Genomic DNA, 16,465 nt, shown 5'->3' on the forward strand with positions numbered 1-16,465 from the left:
CTGTTGTGGAGGTGTCTGCAAGTGGAGTGTGTGTTCTGCTAGGTGTGGTGGTGATGCTGGTAGTGGATGAGAATGTAGTGCATGCAGGTGTAAGTGTAGACGGAACTGCGAGGGAGGTGGAGAAGGAGGAGGAGGGGGAGACAGTGGAGGCAGTGGATGTTGGTATGTCTGCATGTGGATGATGTTTGTGTGAGTGCCTGTGGGATGATGTGTGGTGCTTGTGATTGTCTGTGCCACTCTTGTGTGTTGTCCTGTGTGCATGCACGTCTGCCTGTGTGCTTGGGATAGGTTGGGGTTGAGGAGAATGGGACTGGGAAGAGGAAGCTGGAGGGGGAGGGTGGAAACAGGGACAATGGCTGCCGTCAGAGAGGAGGCCAGAGCCTGGATCGATCTCTATTGGGCCGGCAAGCCAGTGTGAATGCCCTCCAGAAATGCATTTGTCTGTTGCATTTGGGCTGACAGCCCCTGGATGGCATTCACAATGCTTGACTGCCCTACAGAGATGGATCGCAGGAGGTCAATAGCCTCCTCACTCAAGGCAGCAGGGCTAAGTGGGGCAGGGCCTGAGGTGCCTGGGGCGAAGGAGATGCCCACCCTCCTGGGTGAATGGGCACGGGCAACTCGCTGAGGGGCTGGTGGGGGGCGGCAGTGGTGGTATGGGGGTGGCGGCTGAACTGTAGCTGGGGTGGTCACAGAAGTGTCTGCCACCACCAGGGAGCTCCCATTGGAGAAGGTATCTGTGTCTGAACTGTCTCCTCCAGTCTATGCCGTGGTGCTCCTCTCGCCCACAATCCCACTGGCGCCCTCAGCGTCGGTGGACTCCGCCTCCTGGGTCCTGTAGGATGCAGCTCCCTCCGTCGCCAGTGTCTCTGCTCCTCCACCAGATGATGCTAATGCACATAAGGACAGGGTGACAAAACAAAAAGGGGGGGAAGAGACAAAGGATACACTTGGTCAATGGCTGTGCCAACACCACCATTGGCAGCACACTCACACAAAGGGTACAGGCCTACGCACTAGGCAATGCACTACCAGTAATAATGCTAGCCACCAGGGCATGGGCATTGACATATATTTGACAACTGCAGCACACCTGGGACCCACACAGCCCTGACCAGTAGTGGATGCCTACAAGCTAGATAGCAGGATTATCACTTCTGAACCCTGCCCAGCATGGGACCTACTCTGCAATGTCAGGCCTGGCCTAGGGGAACACACTGCCAAACATCTCCCACCCGGGTACCCCCCTACCATGTGTAAGTTGTAATGATGGGAACTGTACTCACCCCCTTGTGGCTGCTGTGATGCCCTCAAGTGCCCATCCAGCTCCGGATAGGCCACTGCCAGTATGCGGGCCATTAGGGGTTCAGGTTTTGAGGGGCACCCCTTCCTCGTTGGGAGGCCATCCCCAGCTGGGCCTCCGCCGTCTTCCGTGCCCAGCGCCTCAGGTCCTTCCACCGTTTCCGACAGTGGGTGCTCTACCTGCCGTAGACCCCTAGGGTCCGCACGTCCTTGGCGATGGCACTCCATATACCCTTCCTTTGATGGGCGCTGACCTGCAGAGAAATACACACAGGGAACGGTATTAGTCAGACCGTCCTGCCTGTTACACTCATGGCCCACCATACCCCTTCCCATCGCCATTTGCACACACTGGGCCCACCACACAACCTGTCCGCCGCCCAGGGGCCATCCACCACCCCTCCTACATGAGGCCTTCACACATACCACTCCATGCATTCATGACCCATGCATTGTGCTCACAGTGTACTCACCTGTTGGCCTGGATGGTCAGACAGCAGTCCATACTGGGGTAGGACCCCATCTACCACTCGCTCCAACTCCGCCGAGGTGAAGGCAGGGGCCCTGGTAGTTTCCAGACACAGGTCACAGCAGCACATGCCGTGTAGGTCCTCTCCTGTTGAAGGTCAGGTAGCAAGTGAGGAATCAGATAGAAAATGGTGGTCACATCTGCGGTGGTGCATACCATCACCGCCGCCATACATCACTATTGGCCACTCTACCCCATTGGGGCCAATATTATCCAATGAGGAGTTGAACGGTGGTTCACGACCGCCTCCGCAACGGCGCACGTCAGCGGAATTACCTCACTTCCACCTTTCCCTCCACACAGGACAGGCGGACGGCATTTCAGGGACGGGGGCAGGCCTTGGATTATAATTGCATCACAGTACACAATTGGACATACAGGACATATGACACATATACATAAAAAATGGACATCATGCATTATACTGTTGAGGCTACGATGTACAGTTTGTGACCAGCTCCTCACTCTTTTTCCCCATAGATTGCTACCACTGTGGATGAATAGGAGATGGAGACATACCCCGTGTACAGACCCCTGGTGGACTTGGCAACAATGGAGGACAGGCACATCATCCTCACCTATAGACTTGACAGGGCCACAATCACAGAGCTGTGTGCCCAATTGGAGCCTGACCTGATATCTGCTATCCATCACCCCACTGGGATCCCCCTTTTGTGCAAGTTCTATCAGTGCTCCATATCCTGGCAACTGGTTCTTTCCAAGTGACAGTGGGCTTAGCAGCAGGAATGTCGCAGCCAATGTTCTCAATAGTGCTGACCAGAATGTTTTCTGCCCTGATTAAACACATGTGCAGCTACATTGTTTTCCACCAGGTGGAGGATTTGGCCACTGTGAAGGCTGACTTCTATACAATGGGACATATCCCCAACATCACTGGGGCAATTGATGGAACACATATTGCATTTGTCCACCCCCCCGGAAAAATTAAGAGGTGTACAGAAATCAAAAGAGTTTTCACTCCATGAATGTCCAGATTGTGTGCCTGGCGGACCAGTACATCTCCCATGTCAATGCTAAGTATCCTGGGTCGGTGCATGATGCCTTTATCCTGAGGAATAGCAGCATTCCAAATGTGATGGGCCAACTACAGAGGCACGGGGTGTGGCAAATAGGTGAGCCCTTGTTCCCACCCAGTGGATGTTGGTGTATGGGTATGGTGTGGGCCATAGGGGGTAATGTGTGTGGATAAATGTTGTCCCTCGATATTTGCAGGTGACTCTGGTTACCCCAACCTATCATGGCTACTGACCCCTGTGAGGAATCCCAGGATAAGGGCAGAGGAATGTTACAATGAGGCACATGGGTGAACAAGAAGGATTATTGAACGTACCTTTGGCCTCCTGAAGGTCAGGTTTCAGTGCCTCCATCTAACAGGTGGATCCCTGCGCTACTCACCCAAGAAGGTCTGCCAGATAATCAAGGCATGCTGCATGTTGCACAACCATGCCTTGAGACGCCATGCGCCTTTTCTGCAGGAGGAGGAGGCTGGAGATGGCCGTGTGGCAGCAGTAAATGTAAATTAAAAATGTAAATTAGCACTTGTAAAGCTCACTACTCACCCGTTAGGGTCTCAAGGCGCTGTACTCATACCGCTATGGAACCCCTCCTGGCTTTTTCCCTGTGAGGCGCCCACTCCTGAGCACCCTCAGGGTGAAGCCAGGCATCCAAGCGCTGTTGGGGCCATTGTGGAGATTAAGCAAGCTATTGCCCAGAATTGCAGAGTGGGACCCATGAATTAGATTAGGCACTGAGGCGAGAATTGAGCCCAAGACCTGCCGAAGCGGGGCTTGAACCCTGGTCTTGAGCCAGATCTGTGCTTCAGGGTCTGGTGGTGGTATGTAATGGCATGCAGGGAGGGGGGTGAGAATAGTATAGAGTTGACTTACCAGAGTCCAGTCCTCCTGCTACTCCTGCCAGGCCATCAGGATGCATGATTTTCAAGACTTGCTCCTCCCATGTTGTTATTTGTGGGGGAGGAGGTGGAGGTCCACCGCCAGTCCTCTGTACAGCGAGTTAGTGTCTTGCTGCAATGGAATGTACCTTCCCCCTTATGTCGTTCTACCTCTTCCTGATGTCGTCACTTGTTCTGGGGTGCTGTCCCACGGCGTTGACCCTGTCCACGATCCTCCACCATAGCTCCATCTTCCTAGCTATCGAATCTGCTGCACCTGTGCTCCAAATAGCTGTGGCTTTACCCAGATGATTTCCTCCACCATGACCCATAGCTCCTCCTCTGACAATCGGGGGTGTCTTTGTGGTGCCATGGGTGTTGTGTGAGTAGTGTTGGTGAGGGTGTGTACGGTGATGTGATGAGGTGTGATATGTAAGGTGTGTGGGTGATATATAGGTGATGGTGGTGTGTGGCTCCAGTCTTGTCTATGGTTGTGGTGTCTGTCTCGTGCCAATGGTTTGTATTCGTAAAGGATTGTGGGTACTGTGGGTGTGTGTTTTATAGTGGTGTGGGTGTGTGGGTGTGGTGTGTGTATGGTTGTCAGGTGTGTGCTGTTTGGATTTTCCAATGTGGTGCTGTTTTGTTTGAGTGTGTGTATTTTGAGCACGGCGGTATGTACCGTCAATGGTTTACCGCCGTTGAATGTCTGCCGTGGTGATTCGTGGGTCATAATGTGATGGGCATAGTTCTGTTGGCGTAACGGTGTAGGTATGGATGCCGCCAGTTTATCACTGACCTTTGGTGTGGCGGACTTGTGTTTGTGGCTGAATAGTGACGGATTGGTGTGTGTGTGTCATAATATGATGAACGGATATACACGGCGGTATGCTGGCAGCAGTCACTGTGGCGGTAAGTGGGATTTAGCGCCAATGTCATAATAAGGGCCACTGTTTTCTTTGATCATACCCTGACCATCAGAGCAAGAGGGTGTGCACATCTCTGGCAGAAACATTTAAAGTACAATATTCCTATTTTGTGTTTTCCTTCCATCACATTTTATGAGAAAAGTAAACCATATTTATTTTCATATTATTTACCCACAGGAGATGGTGGCATGTGTGCACAGTGTTTGTCTTAGGGCCTACTGTAATGTTGCAACACATGCAAATAATGTTATTTTACCCTGCAGGTTTGCCTGCTGCCTCAAAACCCTCTACAATATTCCAAATCTTCTGTTAAAGATAGACTTTGACTTAAAACTTCCACCTCTTGATTCTACTTTCTTTCAAATGATTCTCGCCTTCCTTTACATCCTCTGCGTGTCTCCAGCTCTCTGTGTACAGCTACTGTATATTACATGCATTCAGCCATTACATTTACTATTGCATCTCTGAAAATTACCCACACCTTGTTTCAAAATCCCAACATCTCCTTTAAAAGTCATACCATGCACCTTAACAGAACTTCAGGTCCTGTATCTCATTTACTAATACCACCAACTAACATGAAATTCCCACAACCCCCGCTCCCACTAAAGATCACATCTAATTACTACAAATGCAATCTACCAAATAGAAACTGGTGTAAAGGCATGGAATGGTTCCTGTAGAGCACAGAACTAATCCCTATACACAACAATATCTAGCAAAAAAAGATAAACGATCCCACTAACCCTGGGACCTGGAGCAATATGCTGGCCCAAAATACGAACAGCGTCTGTTTCCAAGTGCAGATCGAGAAAGCTGTTGAAGGCAGAAGTAAAGGAATGTTTTTGTCGCTACATAGCTACATAAGAAGTTTGACCAAGTAGAAAGGTTATAAACTGCTAAAAATTTGGAATTTACAAAGACGATGACACGTTTTCTGTAAACCACTAAGAATCACTCATATAAATCCATGTAAAAAAATTCTGAATAATAGGTATTACCAGTTAGAAGAATTGTTCAGTCCAGAAATGACCCACCAATAATTTACGTCTTTATATAGGGTTAAAACGTTGACTATATTGTATGTGGATTAAATATACAAGGTGACTTCAGGACACCTGGAATAAAGGGGTCTTATTGAAGTTCACTTTCTTCTTATGTTTTTTAACCACATTCTGTATATTTTGTATATAACATTTTGGCACTTTAAAATCACACTATCACTTTCACTGCACCGTTATTTTAGGAGCACCTAATTTTGAAAAGTTAGAGTAAAGCTTTTATAAGTGAAAGCATTTTTTTTTGTTAAAAGAAATAAAAAACGGTGACATGAACCAATCTGAGGCTATTATATTTCAGATACAAGAGTCCTTTAGAGTAAATTATCTATATGTGCTGTGGGAGTCTAGGTATATACTTCCCCCGATTTGACAAAATTTGTATTTATTATCAGTGTAGAATAAAAGCACAACAATGCCTCATCAGAGGTGGTAAGTGCTATATGATGCAAATACAACACATTATATAATACACACTAAAACAAACTCCATAACCCTAAGAAGCCAGAGAGTTGATTGTAGTTCTTATCGGATGGATAATTATTTCCTTTCACTGCCTGACATTGTTACACTCATTCAAGACAAAACTGCCAATGGTCATATTCTTTACCCAGTACCATTCCAGTTTACAGCAATAAAGCACCTATCACCAATTGAACAGGCAGAGAATAACTAAAGATATCTACCATACCATATATGCTGGCCAGTGGAGGATTCTAATTTAGTCCAACACTGCAGGTCCTGAGCAGCAACATACTGCAGCCACTTCTTGTCATCTCGCAAGGCCAATATGATTTGGGATTAGATTAACAAAGTTCATCCAATGAGATCTCTACATCACTTTTCCCTTAAAACTATGTCTGCTGAGGACCATAGACTTTAAACACAACGGGCCATAGTTATACTTTTTGACGCAAAACTGCGCTAACGCAGTTTTGCGCCAAAAAAATTAGCGCCGGCTAACGCCATTCTGAAGCGCCATGCGGGCGCCGTATTTAATCAATGACGTTAGCCGGCGTCAGCCGGCGGCGCAGCCTGGTGTGCGTGGAAAAAACGACGTACACCAGGCAGCGCCGGCGTAGGGGGATATGGGGCTTGGGCGTAAAAAAATGGGCAAGTCAGGTTGAGGCAAATTTTTCGCCTCAACCCGATTTGCGCCATTTCTTTCGACTCCCAACCCCCATAGAAATGACTCCTGTCTTAGCAAAGACAGGAATCATGCCCCCTTGCCCAATGGCCATGCCCAGGGGACTTCTGTCCCCTGGGCATGGTCATTGGGCATAGTGGCATGTAGGGGGGCACAAATCAGGCCCCCCTATGCCACAAAAAAAAAAAAAAATGACTTACCTGAACTTACCTTAATGTCCCTGGGATGGGTCCCTCCAGCCTTGGGTGTCCTCCTGGGGTGGGCAAGGGTGACAGGGGGTGTCCCTGGGGGCATGGGAGGGCACCTCTGGGCTCCTTCAGAGCCCACAGGTCCCTTAACGCCTGCCTTTTCCAGGCGCTAAAAAACGGCGCAAAAGCGGCCGTACGTCATTTTTTGAGACCCGCCCACTCCCGGGCGTGAATTTTGCCCGGGAGTGTAAATACGGCGCACATGCCTCGGAGTCAATTTTTTAGACGTGAACGCCTACCTTGCATATCATTAACGCAAAGTAGGTGTCCACGCTAAAAAATGACGCAAACTCCATGGACTTTGGCGCTAGACGCGTCTAACACCAAAGTATAAATATGGAGTTAGTTTTGCGTCGGAATTGCATAAAAAAAAACTACACAATTCCGGCGCAAACGGAGTATAAATATGCCCCAACATCTCTAAATGGACAATCTAGTACAGTAACCAGCTAAGTGGACTACAAACACACAAAATGCCAAAAAGTGAACTGCAGAGCTACACAAAGCTGCCAGCTTCCAGCCTGTCTCTACCACGTCTTCATCACACTGCTAAGTGCCGCATCCCATAACACGAAAAGCGTGCCTCGGTGGTCATCACGCACAGCATGGAAACACTTCCCACATCAAAATCAAAACGAAGACAGCATACTTTCAACCAAACACTCTATACTGTGTAGCATGATATCTATGTATGCAAGAGCTTCAGCTCCCCATTTCGGAATAATAAGCATTAAATAAATATTGCAATATAATACAATACTATATCTGCCTACCATAGCTACTATAACTTACCTTCCTGTAGACCATGCTTAAGCTTTAAAAAGTATATACGTTTCATACCTTGCCTATTATAATTACCTTACCATACCTACCTATCAGACCTAATCTACCATACCTATTTACCTAGCATGTTTACAGTAGCTACCATACCTAACTCACCATACCCGCCATTCCTACCACAGCTAACCTACATTATCAATCATCAATATATTCCCATACTTAACATACCTGTACCTATGCATTGTGTATATCTTGTAATGACTTTAGGTACTACAGCCTGCTATGAAAAGCACTTATGTCTAGCTTGAGGGGCTAGTAATGGCCTATGACACTGCAGCCTGCAAAGGGAACCTGACCATTGTAGCTTTTGAAGGGCATGACAATGGAAATGCTACTACTTCTTTAAACATAGGACCAGATTTAATGGAAAATGACGATACACAGCGCTGTGCCAAATTTGGCAGCGTTGTGCACCGTTTTTTCTTTCAAAACGCAGGGATGCCCCATATTTACTAGAATACTGTGAACCCCTGTATTACCCCCTGCGCGGGTGCTAAATTTGCTGCCATGCTCCAAAGTAGCCAACCTTGCACCGTAGTAGAAGGATGGCTACATTGAGGGGGAGATTGTTTTTGTGCAGGAAGGAACACCTTCCTGCACAAAAACAATCTTAAATGTCAATTTGCTCTTTTTATGTGTGCTGCAAAGAGCAGCACACATACAAAGAACAAAAAACGAGGACAAGTGAAAGCATTTCTCCTCGTTGTGCCACTCTAAAGATTTTGGCGCTGCCTCAGGTTTACGAAAACTCGTAAATCTGAGGCATGTCAAAATACAATCGGTGTTGCTGTGGTACACCCACAGCAACACCCACTGCACGCCCCTTCCATGCAAAGTGCTGCGTGTGAAGGGGCCGTATTTACATGGTGGCGTTAAGCCACCGTGTAAATATGACGCAGGGCATAGAGCCAATGGAGTGTCACGAAAAGTGAGACTACGGTGATGCTAGGGGCTCTTAGATATGCCCCCGTAATATGAACTAGTGGCTTTGCCACTGCTTAATGTTAATGGAATTTGTTTGCCACTATTCTTCCTTGCACAAGACAAATCTATCCTCTCTCACCACTCTTGTTCTTCTTGGCTGCACTGTCATTAACATGCTATCCGCCAATTAAGATTTATCAAGGGCATGCAAATGGCGCAACGTGGGAGGAAATTGAAGATGTCGAAGATTACATTATTTTATTTTGTTACTGATGACCTTTATTCCTGAAACGTGGAACTAATTGTAGCCTATACCCTCCTGTCGATATACACACGGATTAAGGCTAAATCCCATGTTATATCACTGAGAGGCATATTTTTTGGCCCCTAGCGCCATTGTGCGCCACATTAACGTCATTTATTTTTACATTAACATGGCCCGACAAGGCCAAAATCCCTGTGCCGTATTTACAGGGTGGCGCAATGCATCAAGACAGTGTTCAATCGCAAAATAACTTCCTGGAGAGTGGCGGGCCTGAAGACAATAAGGTCAAGCAAGGCAACACTTTCTTACCTGGCTATCAACCAACTGAACACAAAATTAAAAAGTGCCTCAGCAGCCCCCATACTTAGGGTTACATTGCACTGCAGTATGGTCATAAAGCCTTTCCCGTGGCCTGGACCTAGCCTAGATCAAGCACAGTGCTCAAGCTATTAGAAAATATTTCAACAGCCCCGTTACATCCTCAGTGGAAGACTTAGGCCCACATTTATACTTTTTTAGGGCCGCATTTGCGCCACTTTTTGATGAAAAAGCGGCGCAAACTTACAAATAACAATTGTATTTTGTAAGTTTGCGCCATTTTTGCGTTAAAAATGACGCAAATACAGTGCTAAAAAAGTATAAATACGGGCCTTAGATTGGAATTTGGATTGCTTAAATAAAACTTATCCTGTAAATCAGATATACTGAAATACCACATGTGGGTCTTGAAAGCACCCGCCAACTCATTAAAAGCCCGTCTGAATGATATATTTGAGACCCTGGGCAATCCCTGGTACCTGCAAATGCAAAAAGCCATCAAGTCCCTCCAAGCCGAAGAGCTAGCATTTAAGTTGAGCGATGTTTCATAAATGGCCTGGAAAAAAGTAATCAACAGCCAACTGAAATTAATTTCGAACTAACAGGATATATCTTTCCTAAAGACCTCTGCCCTACTACTTCCCTTGAATAACTCATACCTGGTAGGGAAGTCATAACCATATTTATCAGAAGCCATTATGGACAGGTATGCAGAGAGATCGTGTACATGCGCCTATTAGGCTTACCAGTGATTGACTTCAATCTAGCATGAGCATATCAAGGCAATGGAGGGTCATGCGGGCTATGCACTTACAGGTGTGAATCATGACTTCACCTTTTGTGTTGCTGTCTCAAGCTAGATGCCTCCAGGAGGTTTAGGTGAAGCCAATTTTCTTGACCCAAGAGGTTCACGCCTGTCTGGCGGCATCATCTCTATGTTTCACTCAATGGGGTTGAAGAGCCTTATGAGGTGCGTGAAATTCGTCAACGAACTAAGAGCTCTGCTTTGACTGCAAATTTTTAAACCTGGCTATATCCTGACTACTCAAAAAGCTGATAAGGAATTACTGCACAGAAAACCTAAATCATGTTAGCTCTGGGGTTAAAGGGCCCTTGGACTAATAAGGGAATTATAATCTGGACAAGGGGAATTACTATCACAACGTTCCCTTGAGGAGTCAATTTTGTAAGACAATGGTCGTGCTATCCCATCATGCACTCTATTTCCTTTGCTCCCCCTAAAACACATTGGTTTGGAATGGCTTGTTGGCTTTTGCTCATTAAACCACCTCTCCCCCACTTGCACCCTCCTAGTATGCCAACTCTCATTTACCAGCGGATCTATTTCATAAATGATTTTTAGACCTAACAGTTACACAGTCTATGGCATACACCCTGATGTGTTAACCTTCATGAGGTACATCTTCCTGCACTATATGGAGCTGTTTTTCTTCTCCCTTTTTGCTGTCCATGCCTAAAAGCCTAACAGGTCCCCATTGTACATGGGAGGTGCAATTGAGTAGAAGGGTCCTTATAGAGGTATCTGAGGATGCATAACAAATATATTTTTTTCTTCTTCTCTCGTCAATGGAATGTGTTTTCTTAATTATAATTTTAATGTGATATTTCATCATGGTTGAACATTTTATTATATGGATATGCATTTTATTATTATAATGGGTCCATATTGTTATGGTTTTTATTAGCTAATAGAATACAATTGACATTGACATCAGCAGAGTTCCTATTGCCTTCCTATGCCATTATTTTTAATGTTTTTATTATAGGTTGTAATCAATATGCAGACAGTTGAAGGTGTCAAAAAAACTTCCCGAGCAGGTAGTCTGGAGATAGGTCATCACTGAGAAATCAACAACAATGATGATATATAAACATTTCACAGGTAACACAAGATACACGATCAGTGCAGTGACAAAATGTGCTCGGATCCCACATTGTGAGCAATGCAAACAGAATACTTCTATATCAAAAACAGCTGTATCTGGGGCGGAGGCAGGACAGAGGCGGAGGTGATAGCCATGAGGTAGAGGGGTAGACATCGCACAATGGTGTGTGAGTATGATTACAGGGAGCACTTGAGGAACAGGCATGGTGGGTCATAGTGTTAATGTTAGGGCATACATGCCGGCAGCATATAGTGTCAGTGCGCTCGAGGAGGGGTGGAGGTTTGATGTATCAAGGCATGGGCCTCAGGAAGGGGGGTCGTCAGGGGTCATGTGTTTGATGAATTAGTCGAGGACTGCACACATTGTTGGGAAATAGGGCATTTGCGAAGACGTCTCCGTTCTTCATATTGGAGGACCATTCCCTTCGCTGTTCCCCATTTGTACATAGCGTTTTGCCAGGCCGCCATTGGCGGGGCATGCCAGGCCACCAAAGGGGGGGCATGCCTAGCCTTCGATTGCAGTGTAAGTGTTCTCTTGGTAAGAAGGAGGGCCATCTCAGCAATTCGAGTATGAATGTTGTACTTCTTCCTACTTTTAAATATGCCTATGGCATCGGCCTCCCAGGTGGAAATGTCCACGTGTTCAGTAACTTCAAGCAGTGTGGTGTGGATGTGCCCACAGTAGGAAGTGAGGGTAGGGCAGGACCACAACATATGGCTGAGGTCCGCATCGTCAGCCTGCATCGGGGGCAGTGGGAGTTGCTGTGGGAAAATAGGAGTGAAGCTACATGGGGATTAAATACACTCAGTGCAGAACGTGATATTGTATGTTTTTAAGTCTGTTGTTCCTGGAGACAGACTGTGGAAAGGTCAGGGACTCATCCCATTGTGTTTCATGAAAGGCTTTCCCCATGTCCTCCTCCCACCTTGCAAGTAAGGGGGCGAGGGAAGCACCCATATTGGTCAGCAGAGCTCGATAGAGCCATGTAGTCAGGTGATCTCCATCTCCCATAGTAAGGAGTGCCTGCAATACGGTGTAGGTAGTGGGTTCATCACCCAGAGTGCACCAGAGGAGGTAGAATGTGTTGTGCAAGTGTTGAAATGAGAAGAACTGTCCTGGTGGAAGGTCGTGGTCAGTCTGCAACTGGTCAAATGTTTGAAGTTCGCTGTCGGAAAACAGGCCGCTGGCAGTAGTTAAGGTGTGTTCATGCCAGTCTCTCAGAGCCGATGCAAACTATGTCCCTGGGTATTGAGGTAGACCCTGCAGTGGAAATTCCAGAGCGTAAGACATGTTGTGTGAGAAGTCGTATTCTGTTAATCCATTTGCAAGCTATCATGGTGTGCAAGGACCATGGGGAGTTTGGTACAAGTTGTGGAAGCAGGAAGCTGGATATATCAGTGAGGGGATGTGCCATATGGTATGTTTCTTCCAAGTTGTGGTTTGCCAGCCACCTAGCGACCCTTTGTAGTTGGGATGCCAGGTAATAAACCTCAAAGAATTGGGCCCCTAGGCCACCTTCACCAACCCGTATTTGTAGTTTTTTCAGGGCTATCTGTCAGCAGCCACTGCCCTAAATGAGTTCGATCAGCACTGTGTTTGGGTCTCAAAAGAAGCTGTGGGGTTGGATCACTGGTAAGCTGGTGAAGTAGTATAGTAGGCAGAGGAGTACCACCATTTTTGACAGGGCAATCTTCCTCGTTGTGATGAGCGGTAGTTTCTTCCAGAAATGAATGAAGGTATTCACCGCCACCAGCATGGGTCAGAGATTCCCATTAAGGAGATCTACAGCGGTGTGATATAGACAGATGCCCAGATACCTGACCGCGGAGTTGTGCCAGGTGAGAGGGGCCTCACCAATACTTATCTCCAGAGGGGGCATTTTAGAGGTATTGTGGGTAAATGGATGATTTGGCCCAGTTTATTGCCAAGATGGTGCATCGGGCTAAGGAGTGTGGTCCATTTGCGCGTCCGGGAGGTTCAGCAAGAGCTTGTCGGCACACAGTGACACTGCATGTGTCCTGTCTACGAGGAAATGCCCCAATCCCATCCATCTCTCTCGGTCAGATGGCTAGCTGTACCATAGCTGTTGCAAATAGAAGGAGGATAGCAGACATCCTTGCCAGGTGCCTCACTTGATCAGGAAAGTGCCTGAAATTCATCGCCCCAGCCGGGCCCATAAGAGGGGCCTCATGTAGAGCAGTAGACTACAGGCCGGTAAGCACTTACCAATACCCATCAGCGTGAGGACCTGGAACAGGTAGTTCCAGTCAAGGGAGTAAAAATCCTTCTCCACGTCCAGGTACAGGCATGCGGCATGGGGAAATCAGCCCAAAACTCTATCCTCCATATGGAACAGTCCCCCAAGATTGTGTGATGTGCTATGGGCAGGGACAAATCCGTTCTGGTCTGGGTGGGCAAACTCCGGGAGGATCTGGGCATATCTGGTTGACAGGATTTTGCCCAGTATTTTGTAATCCACCCCTAGAATGGCAATAGGGTGGTAGAAGGTGACACCAGTGGGGTCCCTATCAGATTTGGGGAGAGATATTAATAATGATTCCCAGAGAGATGGTGGTAATTCCTCCAGACGCAGTACCTCCTTGTACATTTTAGCCAGAGAAGGGAAAGGCTGCTTGCGAAGGTGCTGTAATAGTTTACGGGAGGCCATCAAGGCTGTTTTTTTTTTCTCTGCCATGTCCCCTATTGCTTGTTTGAAGTCATCAGGGGTTATAACCAGTGTTCCCTTTAAGGTGCTTAGGTTTCCCGAGCGCACAATCTAGATTGGAAAGCGCGCAAATTTCACAAATCTTGCAAAATACCATTTTCAGCTGTTTTCACAAATGCTAGAGGCACAAAAACAGTGTCACTTGTGTGTTCGAGAACCACGGAGAGAAGGGGATGCAATCTAGTGTGGAGGAGAATTTCATTGTGGAAGAGAAGTGCAGGGACTGCAGAGGGTCACAAGGTGCGCAGCAACTGGCTTCTGTGCACGTCACTTGCTGCATTAGTTTCGGTGATATGGGAGCGGCTACAGGCAGCAGTGGCATCTCTGATTAATGTATTTTGGACTAATTGGCATTGCTAGCATCTAAGGGCATGACTCTAAGGCCTGGTAATAATGTTTTGCTTAAAGTGACAGCTGATGATCCTGCAGGGGGGGCTTCTGCTGTTCTTGTCCCAGCCACTCCACTCGTGGATAAGATCAGCCTGATCATTCTTTGTGCATCAGTGCACAGGCGGCTGGCGAGCTGAAACCTGCATGTCAACTAATTCATGCAGCAAACATCACCTAGAATATGAGAAAGTCTCTTCCAAAAGCTAAAATGCACCTTTCTTTAACATGCGGAAACTTTGGCAGTAATATGGCACATTACATCACGGCACTGAGAGGCACTGATTAAAAGTAAGCAGAAAATTAGAACCATTCCTCCTCTCCTCCCGTAACAATGCCGTTTGTGAACTGAGGCAAATCAGTTGTCACGTGCACCCTGTTTCTGTCCCAAATTCTTATAGGAAGAGCAACATTATAGCCTGTTACATCAGATCCAATGTGTTTGTAAGCCTCATGCTGAACTCATTTATTTTAAGGTGCTTTCATATACAATAATGAAGAAAATGGCATATTGCTGAAATAAAATATTTGCATAAGGTCACACAGTTTGATTATGCCGGAAAGCCGGGATCATTAACCCCAGGTTTTCTGGTTTCAGTTTGTGCAAATCAGCCACTAAATGGCTGTTTGAACTGTGACATATAGCAATAATTGGCATTCAGTTGGCCCTTTTGGCCCTGGACCCTGGTGTTCCTGCACCTGCTGCATAAATGAAAGCTATGCATCAGCAGACACTAAGGGGGTCATTCCGCTTCATCGTTGCTGGGGCTTTCCCGCCGGGCGGGCGTTTTTTTGGAGGTCGCCCGCCTGCCCAGCGGGAAAGTCAAAATGACTGCGGTACGGTCTTTTGGCGGTCTCCGCCCGGCGGGCAGCGCCCGCCCGCCCGGCGGGAAAGCCCCAGCAACGATGAAGCAGGCTCCGAATGGAGCCGGCGGAGTTGCTGGTGTGCGACGGGTGCAGTGGCACCCGTCGCGATTTTAATCTTAATGGGGCCCTGTCAGGGGCCCCCAGGGGCCCCACGACACCCGCTCCCGCCAGCCTCTTCCTGGCGGTGTAAACCCCCCCTTCCCGCCAGCATGGCGGGAAGGGGGTTGGAATCCCCATGGCGGGAAGGGGGTTGGAATCCCCATGGCGGCGCTGCTTGCAGCGCCGCCGTGGAGGATTCCCTGGGGCAGGGGAAAACCGTCGGGAAACCACCGGTTTCCCTTTTCTGACCGCGGCTTTACCGCCGCGGTCAGAATTGCCCCTGAAGCACCGCCAGCCTGTTGGCGGTGCTTCCTCCGTCCCCGGCCCTGGCGGTACATGACCGCCAGGGTCGGAATGACCCCCTAAACGTAGCAATTTCTTTTAGGGGCACCAGCTCACTGTTTCTATGTAGTGTGCATGAGCCATCGTTATTATTACCAGGGGAGTAGCTACACATTGGCGCAGCAGGTGCAGTGGCACCAGAGACCATTAAACAATGTAAACTTCCATATTTTCCTATCCCAACAGCAGTTAAAGGGGCCACTCTCCTTCCTTGCTCCAAAGATTATTGTATCATCGCTAAGCTACTTCCTATTACCCGATCTTTTCACAATATGCATAAACCTGAGCTACGTGCCACTGCTAACAATGATGGAGCATTGTACTTTTTGACTGGAAAGTGAATTTGCTCAGGACCTTGCACGGATAACAATGACATTATGTGTAACTGCAGCACCTACTGTCTGACCAGGTAGGAAATGTTTGCCTAACTCTTCTTGGTTCATGCTGGCTTCCCTTCACCTACAATAAAGTTGTCCGTTTGTTTCATTTACAACCACAGTTTGCTTTTATAAATGTTGCACTCATAATAATCACTGCACAGTACATGCAGTAATAAATCCAAGTATTTTGGAAATACACACCACTTGCATTCTTGCATCAACAGTCACTCCATTAACTTCCAATTTTAAATAAAATACGCCTTGTAGCATGAATGCTTCATGTATAATT

The 16,465-nt window shown here is 47.3% G+C and overlaps 1 protein-coding gene across 1 annotated transcript in view; it reads right to left on the reverse strand.

Moving 5' to 3' along the window:
- The window catches only part of BANK1 (B cell scaffold protein with ankyrin repeats 1), a 2,047,355-nt gene that overhangs the window by 789,749 nt on the left and 1,241,141 nt on the right, over nucleotides 1–16,465 (reverse strand). The gene's annotated exons all lie outside the window — the stretch shown is intronic.

The sequence above is a fragment of the Pleurodeles waltl genome, chromosome 1_1 (assembly GCF_031143425.1).
Source record: "Pleurodeles waltl isolate 20211129_DDA chromosome 1_1, aPleWal1.hap1.20221129, whole genome shotgun sequence".
Lineage (NCBI taxonomy): Eukaryota > Metazoa > Chordata > Amphibia > Caudata > Salamandridae > Pleurodeles > Pleurodeles waltl.